A 20361-nucleotide genomic window follows, 5' to 3' on the forward strand; every position below is an offset into this window, starting at 1 on the left:
TCCGCAACTTTGACGATCATTCGGTTCTTGTTACGATCAAAGATTTATCCGAACCAATTTTTTATTTTATTAACATTTAATTATAATGCTGAAATTCGGTCAAAATCATAGTTCAGATGGTATTTTACCTTAAATATTTACTATTCATTGCTTTATACGAATGTTAAGCAATAATTTGTATTTATACGAAAGCAAATTGTATTTTGTAATTTATATTTTTCTATATTTATTTTTTTTTTCATTTGTGTTTGTCTTCAGTCAAACACTGGATTTTCACCATAAGGATGATATATCAATATTTGCAATATTTGACGTCGTATGAGGGCAGCACCATCTGTTAGTTCTAAGATAACATGGGATTGTTAAACCAGTGTAATTTTCGATAGTGAATGCAATGTGAATAATCAACAATTTGCAAAATGTTGAACGTCGCAAGTGCATAAAGTGATCACTTAAGGCAGCCAGGGCCAGGTCGTAAACCCTCGCAAGCTCAGCTCAGATTTCCATATTCCCTTCATATAAAAATAGATGCATCACTGTTGGGACTCCTATCATACATGCTATGTTTATACTTAGCTTGAGAGTTCAATCTCTTCGAAACTTTTTTGTGTTATGAAATATACATGTAATATCGTGATTTGTACACCCTTTTATTTTAATTTTTTACGGTTGATATTCATTTTAAATTCTAAATAAATCGTATTTCTCTGTCTTACATAAAAGAACAAACCTAATATATAATATGGCAACTCTAAAAAATGACCCATTTTGGCGGGCCATGGGAGAAAACAAATCGCCTCGTAAAAATTAAGTAATATCTTCTTATCCAAGAAATATAATTAATACATCATCACGCTTTTCAGCTATTTTTAATATTAATTATGTACAGAATCAGTTATTAATTTTAACAATAAACAAGAGCATGTGTTTTCAGATCGATCGATTTTTGTGAAGTTTTAAGAGTACAAGTAGGTACTTAAATAATTCACATGTTCTCATTTCGAAATTCTGTGAGAGTCCATAGACAATGATAAACTTTTTTTTACATCTATTCATAGATATGTACATTCAATAATTGATCTTTGATTAATAGCGGGGAATATTTTTAACGATAACAATTGAGCATTTTTACTACCAAAAACGTTACGTTCATTCGCTTTAATTTGTATCTAATGATAATTACTATAACGAAGAACATATTCTGTTTTTTAGCGTTCTAGTTTTAAAAGGTGATAAATTTATAAATTTAATGCATAATAATAATAAAAATAATTTCATTCCGGCTTTACTAGGCAGTGGGTGCAATACTTAGTCAGCCATATTTTGTTTACAACTACATAAATAAATAAATAAAATAACAAGAAAATGCAAATACAAATATTATTTAAACCATACAGTAATTCTGAAGGGATGATGTAAGAATATATAGTCAATTCACCATGTACTACGATAAATTAATTTCATTACAAAATTCAACAAATATTTTCTAAAATTAAAAATAATTTAGTCTGCCTCGGTAGAATAGTCGTAGGGCATTTGACTACAGTGCCAGAGGTGTCGGTTTCGATTCCAAGATAGCAAAATACAATAAATATTGAATAATACATAATTTTCACTTATTTAATAACATTTTTAATTTAAGTTTTGCTTAATAAATACTACTCTGGTCTGGTGCTTGAAGCGCAGGACTGTTGTTTAACTAACGATCAAAGTAATACTGTTTATCAACATATCAAACAATGTCCTATGCACCATTGGCTTTGGATAAGAATAGAAGAAGAATCACATATTTGCAGCAACAAAAAAATATCGTCATTGTTTCTAAAAATTGAAAATACGTCGGCATATAAACCCTGGAATAGTATGATTGTTTTTATATATTTTGAATGGTTTTTTTAATGCTTGGAATTACATATTCTTAAATTCATTTAGCTCTATAAAAATAATTGGTAATAATATACCCATGTATGACATTTTTTAAAACTATTAATACATACATATTAACAATATATTTTTATGAATATCGTTAGTGACCTCTTGGGTGAACCATAGTATACCGATGTTGAATATGAAAGTAAAAATCTTCATTCCTTATTTCTAAATTTATACTGTAAATATCTCTCCAAATACAGATAACAAATTATACAAAATTCTAATGCTTTAGGTCGTTGTTGCGAATGTAAATACCCAATAAATGACTACTTATTTGTATAAATCAGTTGAGTAGGTATTCAATTATCGTCAAAATATGACACTAAAATCTTTTGACGTTACAATTTTCCACATGTTTAATCTGATTTGAAGTTTTTCAGCGCTCAGGAGCTAACGCTGATTACGACGATATCAATTGTCAGTATGATACCGTTCAGTTCGACAATGATCGCTATTTGACGACTCTTTGGTGTCTGAATAGAACGTATAATACTTCTAAAATCCGTGCAAAATAAATATAAATAATCTGCGATAGATTCCGTAATGGTCTTCTCTTCCCGTCCGCCGGTAGGTACCTGCATATCTCAGCTATGGGCGGTCTTGATCCTTTGCAGTCTAATGTCTCAATTTGTTGGCCCACAGCGGTGTGCGATTCTAGTAATTTATTACCCAGCAGAGAGGTAATAAAGCCAACACTCTTGTGTGACGAGACCTGCCTAGGAGCGGAAAATGCCAACCATTGTTAACTAGGCATTTACTTTGTTGACAGTTGGCAATGCCGCGCCGTCGTAAAAGGAACCATAGACATAATAATTCGCCAATTCTGTTATTTTCTGAACGTGTTTCTATGCTATGTACACCATAGAAAGTCGGATTCCTAATTTGAAACGGACGATTTTCCAGGAATATAATTTTTCTAAAAGTGACTTGCATATTGTGATAAAATATCCGCAATTGATTCAATATTAACTAACTAACCATCATCCCGCTTTTCTGAGAGGGTAGGCAGATAGAATAGAACCGCACGCCACACTATCTGTATTTTCAAACAATCGTCGCCTCTTCCACTTCATGCATGTTCTCATACATACCCGCCGATTATTACAACTCGAAAATGGCAATATGCCATATAAATTATCCGTTATTATATTTACACATATATAATAGTTATTGACCTCAAAACTGGTATTGTTTTAATTTAAATACTCGCGTTTTTCGAATTTGGTCATATCCAGTTAAGTTTTCATTAATATGGTAAGAGGCAAAATCGTTAATTGTCCACGCTCTCAACTCGGTCAAACTCTGAAGCTAAATAATACATTTTCTAGTTTGGCAATCAAGAAATCACAACTTCTAGTTTAAGGATACTCTTATACTTCTATTCTACAAAAGCAATAAACGGTTAATTTTTACATCACAAAGATATGTTTTTAAATAATCCCTTTCACACGCTTTGTAATATGTTATTGCCAATATCTTTTTAAAAGATATCACGCGTGTTTGACCATTTTAGAGGCTAAAATGTAATTTTTTCTTTTAAACGAATTCACAAAATTTTGAGTGTGGCCAAATACTTGTTCACATATCTGAGTTTCTGCGCTTGGGAGTTATTTTACATTTTTACATGTCAACATAGAAGAAGAAGAATTCGGGGTTCTGTACATTAACAGGGCTTATAGCATGTCATAGGCTGGTTATGTGATCACTTTACATTCGTGTAACATTCACTTTTCTAACCATTATTGACAACCACGCTGCTCAAATTTTTCGATTCAAACACATATGATCAATCTCATGACATTCCATGATTGAGTCCACAACAGCTATCTATGATTGGATTAAGAAATTTTCCAATACAGTTTATAATAAATATCATAAAATAAATAAATAATAAAAATAAAAATTTCCATAACTTGAGTAGTGTAGTAGTCAATCAAAGGTAGAATAATGAATATTACATGTGTGTAAAGTGATCAGTTAACGAGCCTATGAGAGGTCGTAAGCCCTGTAAATACCCAGACTTCCATATTTTTCTTCTTCATACATGTTAAGATGTCAAAAATATGCATGAATGTAAAAATTGAATAAAAGGTTAGCTACATAGATTAAAAGCGTACTCAAGCACTTGACCCTGTGGGTTAATTTCTTGAAAATCACATGATATTTGGACGCTACAAATAGTATGTATTCGTGAATCTTTTCGAAGAATCATACAGCTTTATGTTTTTTACACAAATTCATAGAATCATCGTTAAAAGTATCACTTATCAAAGACGTCCCGATATAGTTTTCTATAGCCAAACAAACGTGCCGCGAATCAAACCCGGTGGACAGGCTCATTTCGCTAATGATTTATCTCCTCGACCACCTCGGGAGAAAGAACCTAGTACCCTCACATTAAAGGCCTCTCTTTGCCGCCTACAAATTTGCGCACCGACTCAGCTGCGCCTACCTGCCGCCCTGTGTTGGTTTTACCGCCCAATTATAGGAAACACATATAATAATAACGACAACACTTTGGGTGGGATACGAAATTGGACCTCCCTTTGAACTGGCCGCGGATAGGCAATAGTGAAATAACCGCAAACTAGTTGAGTATACTTTATGTCTTGATGTTTTCTCGTGCGGTTTTATAATGCGGTTTTTACAAATTGATCAGAACATGTTGTGGCAGTGAATATCGCTGTTTAAATAAGAATACATTCGTAGTACATTAAATAGAACCCGGTCAGGGATCCAAAATAAATTAACTTAAAACATACTTATTTAAAAATAATTTTAAAAAAAACACTTGTATTCTTTAAACCCTTATCCGCACCCCAATGGTGCATAGGGCACTGCGTCATATAAACACAGTGTTATCTTGATCGTTAACAAATGAAGGAAAAGTGATCAGCCCTCCGCTTCAGGTCCAGGATGATAATATTGAATAAATATTAGACTGAAAAAATCACTTATATTTATTTGATCCCCCCTGAGAATCGAACTCGGGACCTCCAGAATGGTAGCTAAGCGTGTCGTCCACTACACTACAGAGGTGGACAAACATGCTTATTTAAAAAATAAAAATAAAACACTTGTATAATAACCACTTAATGAGTTTTATTTCATTACACACGACTTGTGAAAACTACAGGTGAAAAGTAAAACAAATTTTTAGAAAAATGCTTTATGAAAAGATATTTGTGTTATTGGTAGTTATATATATTTTTTAATCCTTTAAATAAGCTACTTACCTTATGTTTTTTTATATGCGTATTTACTGTATCTTTTATTGCTTTGTATTTTGCATTTGGCCATTTGTAACCTAATAAAATTATCTACTTCTACACCAATTACAGATTACCAAACACTTTCAAATCGGACAATGCTAAAGAAAATATTAATCGACAACATTGCCCCCTATTGTCAGTCTATTCATAGAGCAAGTTTACTTTCTGAACGCACAAAAGGTTCTGTATGGGAAACGAGATATGTAAAAAAGGTAGAAACATCGCGCCTCCTTTGTCTGACGATATGAGACACAAAAGCTCAAAACAAATATTCTACGCTATCAAATATAGCCAGGTACCTTCCTACCTAATTCTTCTATTCTCGCTGCATGACGTTTATTCAAATATGGAACAGTTATGTCACCACAGACAATCGACAATGCGAAGAAAAAAAACAAGACTCATCAAGAGACTTCAAATATTAGATGTTTGGACAATCATATTGTCTCTGGTTTGGAAACAGAAATGTCCTGTCATTAGAATACAAAATCTGGGACGATTAGTCACCAAATACAATGAACTGTTCCGTGAAAACGTTTAACCGTAAATTTAAAACAAATCATCGAGAACGTCTTGGTGTCCGCACCTTTCATTACAATAATTGAAAGCGGTTTGACTGGCGCCTATAAAAGTATTGTACATACTTTTATTATGAGTAATAGTGAATGATTTTATTCTTCGTCTAGGCTTATATTAATATATCGTTGTCATCTGCTTAGGTAGGTGGTACGCCTGAGGACCTCTTTTATAGCATTTTCTTTATTTAATTAATTTAAACATGAATACACGTTTTTTCTGCTGATATATATACAGTATCGAACAGATTAATTGAAACAAAACTTTTTTTTTGTAAATCTTTTGTTTATTAGTTATATCACAAATCAATATTTAATATGATCTCACTTCGGCTCAATCAAAGATTTTAATCTTCTTGGCATCTATTATAAAAGGCTTTGGCACATGGAATCCATTTTTTCGTCTCGAACAAATACCTGAATGGACAAAATGAGCTTTTCCACCGTAGTGCAATCAATTTTGGAGAGCCGATTCTTACAGTTCGTCGATAGATTTTCAATTAGGTTTATGTCTGGCAAAATTCTTGACCAGTCCAACACAGTTCATTATTGTGTGAAAATTTAAAAAAAATATTGGATTTGTGGCATCTTATGTGGATCTTATTTAGATGTATTACAAACCAAATTATTTCACGTACTAGGAGACACCTGAAAACATAATTTTGAATTTTTAAGCAGCTTATAATTTGACCAGTTATATTATTCACCACCTTTTGGATGTGTCCAAATCCTTGTTCACAAATATGAGTGTCTCCTCTTAGGAGTTATTTTAAAATATCTCCTAAATTAAGAAACCCAGATTCGTGAACAAGAATTTGGACATATCCAAAATGTTGTATTTTTAATTTTGGATGGAATGTTTAAAAATTGGCTTTTCGTTTTCCTTTTTTTAAATACGAAAAGCGGGAGACTCGTATACTACCTTCGGTTGTATTAAATTTACAAATATTTATTTTCTGCCAATCTTTCAATCAAGTACTTTATTTTTTCTATTTTTAATCCATTAAACTCAATCTTATCTTATTAATAAATCACGAAATCGCGATCGTGTTTGTTTAGTGAGTGTTCAATATATTATTTTATAATTTAATCTTATTTTCACCCTTAGCGTTAAGTAAACTATCACGGTTTTGGGTGGTTTATTATATCGGCTCTACTTATATAGAGAATTTTTCGTACGTGTAAAGCAGTGCTTCCCAACGTGGGGCAATTTGAATGTCTTGGGGGGAAAATCGTTGATATTTGTTACATTGTTGTCGAAAAAACACATTTTAGAAGAAAAAAAATATTGCCACTCTGACTTTTGGAGAATATGATGGACTCACATTTATATTTCTTTTATTTGCACTCATCCATGTTAATTTTAGTGATAGATGGCAATACTAGCCTAACGTAAAAAAAATGAGATTACAGTCGGGTACTTCGCATGTGTGTGATTGTCTTTTTTTATTATTTAATATGGTTACAAAAGTTTTTTTTATAATTTTAATTAATTTCCTAAATATTTATATTTATAATCTTTATTTTAAAAACGCAGTTCTCTCCAATAAAGAGACTGAGCTCTTGTGGCTTGGAGAGGGATTTACATCTGTTATTTATGTTGTCCGCCTCCGTAGTGTAATGGTCAGCACGCTCGGCTACCGTTCTGGAGGTCCCGGGTTCGATTCCCAAAGGGGGTAAAATAAATATAAGTGATTTATTCACTGTAATATTTATTCAATACTACCATGGACTGGTACCTGAAGCGGAGGCCTGATCACCTTTCCTTCATGTGTAAACGATCAAGATAACACTGCGTTTATATGACACAGTGCCCTATGCATCATTGTGGTGCGGATTAGGGTTTTATTATTTTTTTATTATTTATGACTGTTGTTAAAAGAATTTATTTTTATGTATTTATTTATTGTGTTTTTTCTTTTTTTCTTTCTTAGACTTCTTCGTTCGTTTACAGTTTGTAAAGTTTAAAAACTTATTATAATTATAGTTTCTGACCCAATGCAAAAATTGATAGTGCTAGTTTAAAAGAAGATCGTCAGTATTTAGAATTTTATTCGCTTTTCGGTTTCTCAAACCAATACCAAGGATCGCACTAATTTTCTTTCGAGCTGTAATGTAACATAATAACATATTATTTATTTGTGAAAATTAAATAAAAATAGTATGTATTGCACATGTAAACTTCTTATTTGAAGCAAATTACTTTTCACAGAGTTTATTTGGTAAATAAAAAACTGATAGGGGGGGCGTGTAGATTCTTGATTTGTTAATTTGAGCCATGGTACAAATAAGGTTGAAAAACACTGGTGTAAAGGTTACCGAACTCAGTTTTTAATCAGATGTTACTACCTAGTAAACTAAATAAGATGAGAATCGAACGATAACGTTATTTTTCAAAAGAAGCATATTCGTGATATTGATCATTGTAATTGGCTGAAGAATAAAATTTACGCTTTTTACGTCGGTTTCATTATTTTCTCCACACTTACTTTTGAATTAGGGTGTTTGCACACTTGCGGGAAATTACCGCATATTATTTGCTTCGCAAGATGGATTGTTTCGAATAGGCGACCGATCATTGAGGTTTTTCGCCTGCAAATGCATTTAGATTGCATTTTGGTTAGGTTTTTATGTATGTAACTCTTAGTTTTCAAATTAATTTTTTAGTTCTAGCTTCAATTATTAAGCGCACCATCTGATCGGTTATATTTTAATATGTAAATAACTCAACACGCAAATTTGGAACTCCGAGCGCCCTAGCCTGTACAAGTATTCTATTTTTCAGCTTCATAATTGATAACCGACGAATATTAAAAGATAAATAAAATAAAATACAAACAGAATAAAAGTTTCAATTAATCGAAATTAATCGAAAAAGTGAAGATTTTTCATCTCATAAGTATATAGCGACGACCGAATACGTACCGAGTACTAACTAATTACCGATTACGGTTTTTCCAGATATAAATAAAAAACAATAAAAACTGATTTGCGTTCGGTTTGATTTCTCGCAAGTGTGCGGATAGGCTTAGGGTCACTGTATTCGTGATCAACCCCATTAATAAGAGGCACACAACATTTATTGTATCGCAGCACGCTTTTTTCTCCTAACTGAGAAGTTTCATAAAAATCAATTCGTTTAATTTTATTGAATGTCGAATGGGGCAATTCCAAATAAGGTGAAGGGTAGCTACCCTACCTACCTTTAGTCCGTGGAATGTAACAACCTCCCCATGTGGAACGATTATTTATTGTCATGATGCCAATTTGTCATATCGGTGGGGTAATCACGGGTAATTGTCTACATTCGACCTATTTTCCTACATTTCAACGACATTGTGACATTGTAAAAATGCTCATAAATGTGTCCCACTTTATACCCAATATGATTAAATTATTCACCCTAGAGCTAGTCATGATATCCTGGTAGCGCTGCGTACTTCGGTTTCCTAATCTTCATTTAATTTCGAATGAAAAAAACTTTTTTAAACGGTTTTACCCACCTTTTTCTTATGCATACATATTTTTTTGAAAATAATCAAAATTCAACATATGCTCTCTATGGAAATTTCATGAAAATCGAGTTTACTTTTATTTCTGCACACAGCATTAACAATATTTCAAATATGTATTTACAAATACTTTATTTTCAGATAAAGCTTTACTCGGTAAATACCACTTTTTCCTAAAATCTATGGAGACACGTGTATCGATGCATTCCGCATCATTTTCAAACACCGTATGGTGTCGAAAATGATGCGGAATGCATCGAAACGGAATTCGTGCCACCGTAAATTTTCAGAAATAGAAATAAACTAACTAACTAACTAACCATCCCGCCACTTCCCCGCAGGGGTAGGCAGAGAGAATAGAACGCCACACCACTCTGTCTTTGTAAAAATTCTTCGCCTCTTCCACGTTCATGCATCTCCTCATACATACCCGCCGATTGTTTCGACTCCTAACCTGACCACTTTCAGTATTTGGCGTACTTGATAGTGCAAAGTTTTTCTCGGTCTTCCTCTGATCCTTTTTCCAAATAGAAATATTTACCAAATAAAACATTAAGTGACTGCCGAATCAATTGAAACAAATACTTAAATTTTAAGCAGGATTTTGACCAATATTTTTTAGATGTCTCAAAGAGACGAAGCAATCTATGGGAATGGAAAAAGAAAGTCTTTGGGCTTCCACATTAGAAGTTCTGTTAATTTTTTTTCCCATAAATTGTTTCTGCAGTTACGAAACATCTTTGAAAATAACTGCACTAACCAAATACAGGGTACCTTTAGCAAAATATAGAAGAATAACATATCGCTCACTCCTTTCAACAACGTCATTTATCAAAAATCGTCAATTTTCAGTTGTGCATGTTTTCGGAATGCCCAGAAAACGTACTATATCCCAGCAAAAGAGGCATATTTTAAACTTAATATTTACCCGCTACAGGGCAGAAAGTGTTGTTTTCGCATTTTGAAGAAAATGTATTATTTAATTATTTTTTTTAAATATACTAAATATTTTTCAAATGGAGAAAAAACCTTCAGGTTTAACCTAAAAAAATCTGTTGCACAGTAAAAAGTTCAATAAGTGGCTTGATATTTATTTTTAACACATTGTATTGTATTTTTAAACAATGAAAACGTACTCCTGAAAAATCAAGTTTTTTTATTTATGACGTTCTTGAAAGGAGTGAGCGATATAGAAAGAGACTTATCATGATTCATAATAAAATTATTTAAAAATATCACCGATGATATGTTAATTTTCAATTGAGAAAGGGTTAATATTGTTAAGCTTCCGCCGTTTGGGATTAAAAAAATAGACAACGCTAACAAGACCACAGACAAACAGTTGTCAAACGGACCAAAAAACGCGGCAAATGACGAACCGGTTCCAGGAATCCGACTTCCGACGGTCCGGGGACAATCCGGAACCGCTTCCGGTCCCCCTCCCCCCTTCCTCCCTCGCGCAGTCTACAATGGTAGGATGCTCGTGAAGCGAATTCTTGATTCGGCTTCCAGACAAACACAATAACTTATTTTATTAATTAATTCTTCACTTTGTGGTAATATCTATCCATTTTGTAACCCTTATCCAATGCTGCATAGGGCACTGCATCTTATTGACGCAGTGTTATCTTGATAATTATATGAAGGCAAGGTGATCACTCCTGCGCTTCAGAAACCAGCCCAGGTAGTATTAAATAAATATTACATTATAAAATTATTAATATTTATTTTCACCCCCTCTAAACACGGTAACCGTTACACCACGGAGGAATACATTTTTACTCAATCTTAGGCAAAGAGAATAGAATGCCACACCACTCTGTCTCTGCAAACATTCTTCGCCTCTTCCACGCTCATGCATCTCCTCATACATATGCGCCGATTATAAGGGTACCTGAAAGACCTTAACTAATTCGGATTTAAATTATTATACCTGGGTTGGGTATCACTTACACAAATGAGCGAAAATGCATTACTTACTCCATTAGTCATTATTCGTTAGCGACATCTAACTATTGAACAATTTCTAAGAAAATATATTATGATTTTTGAGTTACGATGTTTTCTCTTTGAATCCGCCCAATGATTCATCGAATCCGGACACTAGATTAGAAGTATGTTATGTTTAATAGTGATTTTATTTAAGAGAAAGATTAAATAAAATATTCTTCTTTCAGCTAGAGTGGCATATAGAGCACAGATTCCTTTTTTACACCATGTAAAATTCTTCTTCTTCAAACCCTTACCCGCACCCCAATAGTGCTTAGGGCACTGCATCATATAAACGCAGTGTTATCTTGATCGTTAACATATGAAGGAAAGGTGATCAGCCCTGAGCTTCAGGTACCAATCCAGGGTAATATTGAATAAATATTAAAGTAAAAAAATCACTTATATTTATTTCACACCCCTTCCCTGGGAATCGAACCCGGGACCCCCAGTACGGTAGCCCAGCGTGCTGATCATTACTCTACGGAGGCGGACCTTATGAAGGCGGGCTTTATAAAATTAGCTTTAAAAAATAAAGACCACGCTAATTTTGCTATTTTCATTTTCATTTTGCTTTGACATCTCTAATGGTGGAGACTGACCGGAGCATTTCGTCGTAACGTAACACGTTACGATGCGAGCATTCGTAAAGTCAGTACAGCGAGCCGAGCGCTCCATCCATAGTTTCGGATGCTCGCTGATAATAAAATAATAAAAATCTGCAGAAAAAAGTGATTTGTTGATGACTGCTGACAAATCCAATGTCTTTTGTTTTAATAATTTTCTTTGCTATTTTCATTTCCACATTATACTACATATCGCTCACTCCTTTCAAGAACGTCATAAATAAAAAATCGTAAATTTTCAGTTGTGCTTGTTTTCGGAATGCCCAGAAAATGTACTATATCCCAGCAAAAGCGGCATATTTTTAACATAATATTTACCCGCTACAGGGCAGAAAGTGTTGTTTTTGCATTTTTGAAGAAAAGGTATTGTTTAATTATTGTTTTAAATTTACTAAATATTTTTCAAATGGAGAAAATACCTTCAGGTTCTACCTAAAAAGATCTGTTGCATAGTAAAAAGTTCAATAAGTGGCTAGATATTTATTTTTAAAAAAATTGTATTACATTTTTAAAGTTTATAAAACGTTCTCCTGAAAAATCAAGTTTATTGATTTATGACGTTCTTGAAAGGAGTGAGCGATATGTGAGCGTATAATCGTATTATTTATATACTTAATATTAATGTGCATAACCCTTCCTTGGCCGAAGGGATATATTCATTCGTTATAAATAAATTATAATATATACAGATAACCGATCATAAATTCACGGATTACTTAAGGCTAGATTAAGCTTAGATACCGTGGACAAGCTCTACGTCAGGCATGTTTTAGTGAAATAAATCAAGAAAAAGACGTTTCGCAAATTGCTTAAACCTCGGAAATTGTGAATAGATGTTTGAACTTTTTTATTTTAAAATATTACCTACCACGCTATCTTATCAAAACGATCTGTTTTTAAAGTAAAATAAAAAAGTTATCGTCGCATGTCGCTTGAAAAATACAATATTTGATCATGTAAAAATCTAGTTTTACCGTATGTTATAAGTATTGTTGTTATTTTTTTACAAAATAAATTTAAATAGACACCTTTCATTATCAACAAGAGAAAAATTTATTTCTTGATTCGGCGTTTAATTTGTAGAATGCTATTTTAATTTATGTTTTTAAAATCAAACACAGATTTTTGAGTCTACTAAGTTGTATTTGAATCGTTTAACAATGCCTTATTTAGGTGAAACAATTGTCACAATATGAATTTTTTTGTGTTTTTATTTTTATTTTATTTTATTTTAACAATAAAATACCACTTAGTATTATTTTATTATAAAATAATACTAAGTAATAGACTCAAAATATCTGTGTTTGATTTAAAATACATAAAATAGAAAAATATCTGACTAAAATACAATAAAACCAATCATTAATATTTCACAATACTTCGATTATATCCGAATATTAAAGTAACCCATAAAACATGTAAACATAATATAAAATATAACCGATATATTCGGGTGTTTCCTATAATGTTGAAAAAATCAGAATGAACCTCGCATGCATAAATGAAGGTTACTGATAGCTTACTTACATACTAATCGGAACCATAGAAGTCTTCTATGAAGTCATAATATACGCCATCTGAAGCAAAAATTTAACTTTTATCGAGACTTGACTTGCGTGACTGTAAATCATGTGTAGTATATGATGAATGTTACTCATAATATTTGGTGAATACTTACACTAGTCAATGACAAGTCGTAAGCCCTGTAAACAGCTATATTACCATCTCAATTAGCATCACGATATCAATAAAATAGTTCCATAATATTTCCTTTTTATTCATAAATATGTCACTGTTTTGTTATTTAACTTTTTTAACGTTAGACATTAAATGATTGCGATGAAAACCTTCAAACCAACACCCTCCATCTAAATCATGGCCTACATATTTCAAACAGTCATTTACAAAATTTTGCATAATTTTAACATAATAAATAAAATAAAATCTAAAAGGCTTCCATATATGGTCAGCTGCGCCCACAAACACTCATTGAGATAAATACATATTTATTTATTCAATACAATAATAATTTTAATATTTACTGTGTGGGATAGATCGGCTACCTTAAAATTAATTATTAATACGATGGATACTTAATAACCTAATATGATCGAATAACAGTATCACAATGACGTAATAAATTCTACACTTTAATCTATTTTTTTAAATAAAAGGCATATTGACATTCTAATTACTAATAAAAATGTTTTTAATTTTACAAATATTTTCTTATTGTCAATACTTATGTCTTCATATTATATGTGTGTGTGTGTAAAAAGATGTGTTAAACTTATGTATATTTTTTAAAGATAAATATTTGTGTTTTTATTATCTACATAATTATTTCAATTTCATACTTTAATTATGAGCCTAAGTGGCTCATTATAAGAAATAGGATTAAAATTGTGGTAGAGTGGGTCGAACTGAGAAACTCTGACTTAAGAGTCCGCGGCACTAACCACGGGACCACAACCCGACACTTTTTAATTATTTCGGTAATTAAAAAAATATACATATTAAAATAAATTGCTTCCCATTTCCATAAAAAGTAAACAAATTATTAAGGCTGAGATCTCCTACGTTGAAATTCATATCGTAGAGCCGCGCTAGAGGTCGGACGTCTTTTCGCGAGCAATATTTTTTACAATATGTTTAATTTAAAATTGATACAGTATCCTTTTAGTTAGTAGGTTTTAGAGAAAATTAAGTTGCGACTTATCGAATACTGGGCCTTAAGAGCAGATTAAAATTTAGGCGATAAACATGTGATCCTGATCCATTGATCTATATTGAGTACAAAAAAAATATATGTACTCAATTTCCATTTCAAAAGTATTATACAATGTAAATTGTATGGTTTTATTACATCCTGCGAGATATGGACTATGTTCGTAAAAAAATTGCTTTGTTAATTTTTAGCTTTCGATTACCAATGTGTGGGCGGCGAAGTGAATTCTGATGACGAAAATATTATTTAAATTTTCTTTAGGAGATCAACTAAGAATGATCTTAGCGCGGGTATACCTCGCTTATATCCGTATTCACAAATTCTGTTAATTTTTTACTTAGTAACGAAACTCCATCTTTGTCTTCTTCTGGTGCTATATCAGGTACCCGAGACGTTAGTGATTACTCTGGAGAAACCTTCTTTCTCCTCTGCTGTTCTGAGCATCTACCCCATTCTTCTTATTCCGGTCCAATCTCATATGTATTTCTCATCCAAAACATCTGGTTCCTTCAAGCTCCTCAACTCTTCTGAATTTTCTCTTTCTTAATAAGTTACAGGAATGTTGAGATGGTTACAATAAGTTACAATAAGTTACAGGAATGTTGAAACGTTGAGATGGTTTGGACATGTAGAACGAATGAGTGAGGAAAGAACGGTAAAAAAATTATGAGGGGAAATTATTAAAAAAAAAATTGCAGAGGAAGACCGAAAAAATCTTAGCACGATCAGGTATACCAAATATTTGAAAGCGGTCTGGTTAGGGGTCGAAACAATCGGCGGGTATGTATGAGGAGATGCATGAACGTGGAAGAGACGAAGAATGTTTGCAAAGACAAAGAAAGGTGTGGCGTTCTATTCTCTCTGCCTATCCCTGCGGTGAAGCGGCGTTAGTTTTTACAGGAATGCATATTTCTAACAGCACTTTTTTCCAGGTAAAAGATCTTGCCCATTTTTACATTAGTTAACAGTTCACGACTTACCCCGGAACTTCTAAATTTGTGACTATCTATCCACGCAAGATAGAGTCACAAATTGAGTCCTTGCTTCTTGTATCCACATCTTGAAAGCGTATAGTCTGTTTGCTGCACTAACATTCCGAATTCATGCCTTTGAGTATAGAATTCACAACATTACAAACAAATAAAACTCCATACAAAATTATATTAGGCCGATCCTCAACCCTTGTATTCACCGTGATTCCAGAAAACTTTGCATAAAAAAATACTTGTAAAATCATGTGTAAAATTATGATATTATATTCCTAAGTTTTTTCATCCCCTAATATTGTTTGACAGAAATTTATACATAGTTTTGTAAGATTTTTAATGTTTTAACAGTTGACATAATAACTCGACACTGGCTATAACACCCAAGATGGGTGAAAAGCCATTAAAATGAAGAAGAAGAAGAGAAAAACAGTTGAAATTTATATTAAAAAACAGTGAAATTTAGAGCATTTACAGTTATCGAAATAATAGATTTTACTACAATTAAACCGGACTAATTGAGGTATCCCAATAACTTAAATTGTGGCCAAATTTGTAACAAAAAATTATCAATTTTGATGCGCGGTGAATAAAGTTCAAATAATTTGCAAATATTTTCATGAGACATAGTAAAGTAATTTGTTCCTTTTTACATCGTGGCATAAATTGATAGAAAGGAATGTAAACATGTAGTATGTTCCCGTGGCACGTCCAGTCGCAAGGTCGTTCCTTATAAGGAAACTTGGTCCTGACATCATCAAGAATCTGACACACGTCACGTCGCGATAGCAAAAAATCCTTTTCATCGACACCAGGATTAAATTCCGTCCTTCCTATTCACTTTCCTTTTTGCCTCCGCGGCTACTGGCATGTAATTTACAATCAATATAGGTAGGTACTGATCAATTGAATCGCGTATGTTCATACATGTCCGAGAATGCTCCATTCTTGATGGCTACGATCATCGAAAGTCCATTCACAAGTTGTATCTCAGACGACTCGACTATAATTGAGAAAAGCATAAAACTGCAGCTGTCAATGCTCTGGTGATAAATGATTATTTTATATACTGCCAATATTGCACTAATAAAATCATCACCGTAATTTATATTATGCTGATTTGTATATTTTTATGGTGTATCATCTCTTTTGATATTTTCGATGGTTTGTCATTTTATTTAACAAATGGACAATGAAAAATCTTCAGTATTACATAGCGCCCTTGTAAGTATTTTTTTGCAAAAATGGCGTTATATATATAAATTGGCCATTTTTACATAATTTTTTACTACAACGAATTCTTTATGCCAGTTCAAAAAAAAAACAGTTTCGTTAATAAAAATTTTGTTGAACCTGGATACTTTAATTGAACCTGGATGTCCACTTGAATCCTCTTACTTATAACTAAAACTAAAAAACTCTTACTTATACAAACTTTTACTTATAAAACTAAAAAACTCTTACTTAAACTCTTACTTATACAAACATATATCTTTCAATTGACACATTTTTTTACAAATACAAATTCAAATTGTATACATGGATGGTGCCGTAATATCACATGTGAAAGAACGTGTCAATTAAAAAATATATACAAGTTCCGTAATTTGATTAGTGTGGTTGTCAATCATGGGTAGAATGGTATCAGTTAAATGTGTATAAAGTGATCACTTTAATACTCAGACTTCCATATTCTTCTTCATTGATATTTGAGATGGCAAATTCTATTCATTAGTACCTACCTCAAAATAATAATAAAATATAAAAAAAATGTGTTTTTATTATTTTTTTTAAATACTTCAATTTCATACTTTTTCTGTGAGCTTAAGCGGCGCATGATTAAAAATATTAATACAATTAATATGACATAATTAGGTTTCATATTGTGGTAGAGTGGGTTGGAACTCAGAAACTCTTGACTCAAGAGTCCGCGACACTAACCATGTGACCAAAGCCCGACACTAACTATAATAGAAATCCAAATTAATATCAAATCCATAATTAACAATACTATAATGACCAAAGCCTCCCGTTATTGTCGATGTTCCTAACTGATAAAAAATAAGAAACAGGTCCATATTCTTCCCCATCTATGTTGAAATGGCAATATAAATAACTACTAAGTGGACAGATCCTGATTTGTGAGCAAATACTTGGAGACACTCAAATCATTATGAAAATGTATCAACCTGTCTCCAATCCAAGAGAGTTTTAACATCCAGAAGAGGCCATCCAATTTAGCGTTCCGGCTGGCTGGTGGGTCGTGTACCCGATGGCCCACTTGACCGTAACATAGTATTTAGTACTGCCTTCTGAACTGATATTGGTTTAGCCTCTAAACTCCAGGAGCTCTAAACTATTTCGGTTAAGGACACAGAACTTTTCGGCATTTGCCCATTGCTGGGAGAAGTTCCTGATTACCCCACAATAGTCTTTCCTTCTTGTTCACAACACAGGTTAAAATAATAATATAATTAAAAAAAAATTAAACCCTTCTCCGCACCCCAATGGTGCATAGGGCACTGCGTAATACAAACGCAGTGTTATCTTGATCGTTAACCATGAAGGAAAGGTGATCAGCCCTCCGCTTCAGGTACCAGTCCAGGGTAGTATCGAATAAATAGTACAGTGAAAAAAATCACTTATATTTATTTTACCCCCCCTGGGAATCGAACCCGGGACCTCCAGAACGGTAGTCGAGCGTGCTGACCATTACACTACGGAGGAATTATTATATTATATTATTATTTTATTATATTATAATAAAATAATAATATAATAAAATAATAATATAATATAATAATATATTTTTAGTCAGAAGAAACAAAAAACTTAATGATCTTTAAACCTTATACATAATAAGCAAAGTAAAAAGTAAATACAACTCCCATCTAAAAAAAGGATGCAGGACTATTTAGTTAGCTAGTGTATTATATATATATATATATATATATATATATATATATATATATATATATATATATATATATATATATATATATATATATATATATAGTTATATAGTTAGTTAGCCTTCTGAACATTGATTTAGCCTCTAAACTCCAAGAGTTATAAACTATTGAGGTTAAGGATACACGACTATCCCTGCCTCCCAGTTATCCACATTGACCGGAAGTCGATATAGGAACGTGGACATTGAACCAACGTGGTTTTCGTGCGGGAGTCTCGTGTATAACCCGCCCCAGACACCTTACAGATAGTCCGCTAATGAATCGTGCTGCAACGTCAAACCCGAGTTATCTCGAGCATTTGCATGCTCATTATGATTTTAATCTGGGATTTATAAATTATATCGAAGAGCTTTAAGTTCAAATTATGGTATAAGACTTAAATTTAATATAATCTAGTCCAAACAACCAGAGATCTGCAATAAAAATATATAATATTTATAATATCCAAATGACTGTTTACAAATATGGTTCTTTCCACTTAGAAGCTATTTTTTGATATCTCAACATAGAAGAAGATGTTTTATGAGTTTTTATCAAAAAGTAATTGTATATACTCGTATAAATAAAAATGCCTATGTTCGTTTACTCAAAATCTTAAATCCAAAGAGATTCAGAGTAAGGACTCAGAAATTTTGACATTGTGTTTTAAATACTCGCGTGTTTTTATATGAGTAGTCCACCTGCAAACCACGTTATGTTGAAAAAAAATAACGTAACGTGGTTTGTCGCCATTGCCTTAAAAGTTTTTTTCAGGCAATGGCGTCATTCGGTAAAAAATGTCGATATTTAACATAATCTGGCAAAACTCTTTCACTTTCTAAAATCTCTCAAAAAAACTCAAATCGGTAGAAGAATTAATTTTCTATATATTAAATCAAGTATTAGAAAAATCAACAACCGTTGCAAATTCGCTATGCTGATCGAAAGTTCACTTTCTAAAATCTCTCAAAAAGTTCAAATCAGCAGATTTAATTTACTACCGATTGCAGCTATTGGCTAAAAAAATTAATTTTTTAACATAACGTGGTTTGTAAGTAGACTACTTATATGCCCTTTTTTTCTTTTTCATTTGACCAGATTGATTGTAAACTTTTAGTGATGCGGTTGTCAATAGTGGGTAAAATAATGAATATTTTAATGTTAAATTGCTCACTTTAACCGAACAATCTCAAAAAAAGGAGAGTACATAGGAGTGGGATTTTTTGGGGTTGGTTTGTAAGGGGCAAAACGTATTTGTATAGTTCGATTTGAAGACTTGAATAGATCGAAAAGAAATACGTTGTTGGGTAATATATCCAAAATAAAACAAGGTTTTTGTTCGATTGAATTCTACATTTATTTATGTATATCTTAATACTTTACGCGTTTCGTCTTCTTAGGACATTATCAAACACACTTCTTAGGACATTATGAGTGTTTGATAATGTCCTAAGAAGACGAAACGCGTCACGTATTAAGATATATATAAATAAATGTAGAATTCAATCCAACAAAAACCTTGTTTTATTTTGGATACATTACCCAACAATTCAATATGGAATTCTTCCAACTGTCTGCAGTTACAATAAATAAGAAATTCGTTTTTCGGTTGAGTTTCTCTGGCGAAGAGTGTCGGCCGTCGATGTGCCGATGGCGTCAGCATCTTGCCGATTAACCTGCGCCATTATACAAGCCGTCATAATAATGGTATAATAATATGTAGCCGGCGGAGCGCAGCGACATCGCCCGCCCGAGCTTGCTTTCTCCTGTCTACTAAATTCAGCATCGAA

General features: G+C 32.5%; 1 protein-coding gene across 1 annotated transcript in view; it reads left to right on the forward strand.

Moving 5' to 3' along the window:
- Positions 1–20361, forward strand: part of LOC148303952 (uncharacterized) — a 225301-nt gene that overhangs the window by 185011 nt on the left and 19929 nt on the right. The window lies entirely within an intron of this gene.

Source organism: Brachycentrus maculatus, unplaced genomic scaffold (genome assembly GCF_059751285.1).
Source record: "Brachycentrus maculatus isolate JH-2025_06_01 unplaced genomic scaffold, ASM5975128v1 h1tg000337l, whole genome shotgun sequence".
NCBI lineage: Eukaryota > Metazoa > Arthropoda > Insecta > Trichoptera > Brachycentridae > Brachycentrus > Brachycentrus maculatus.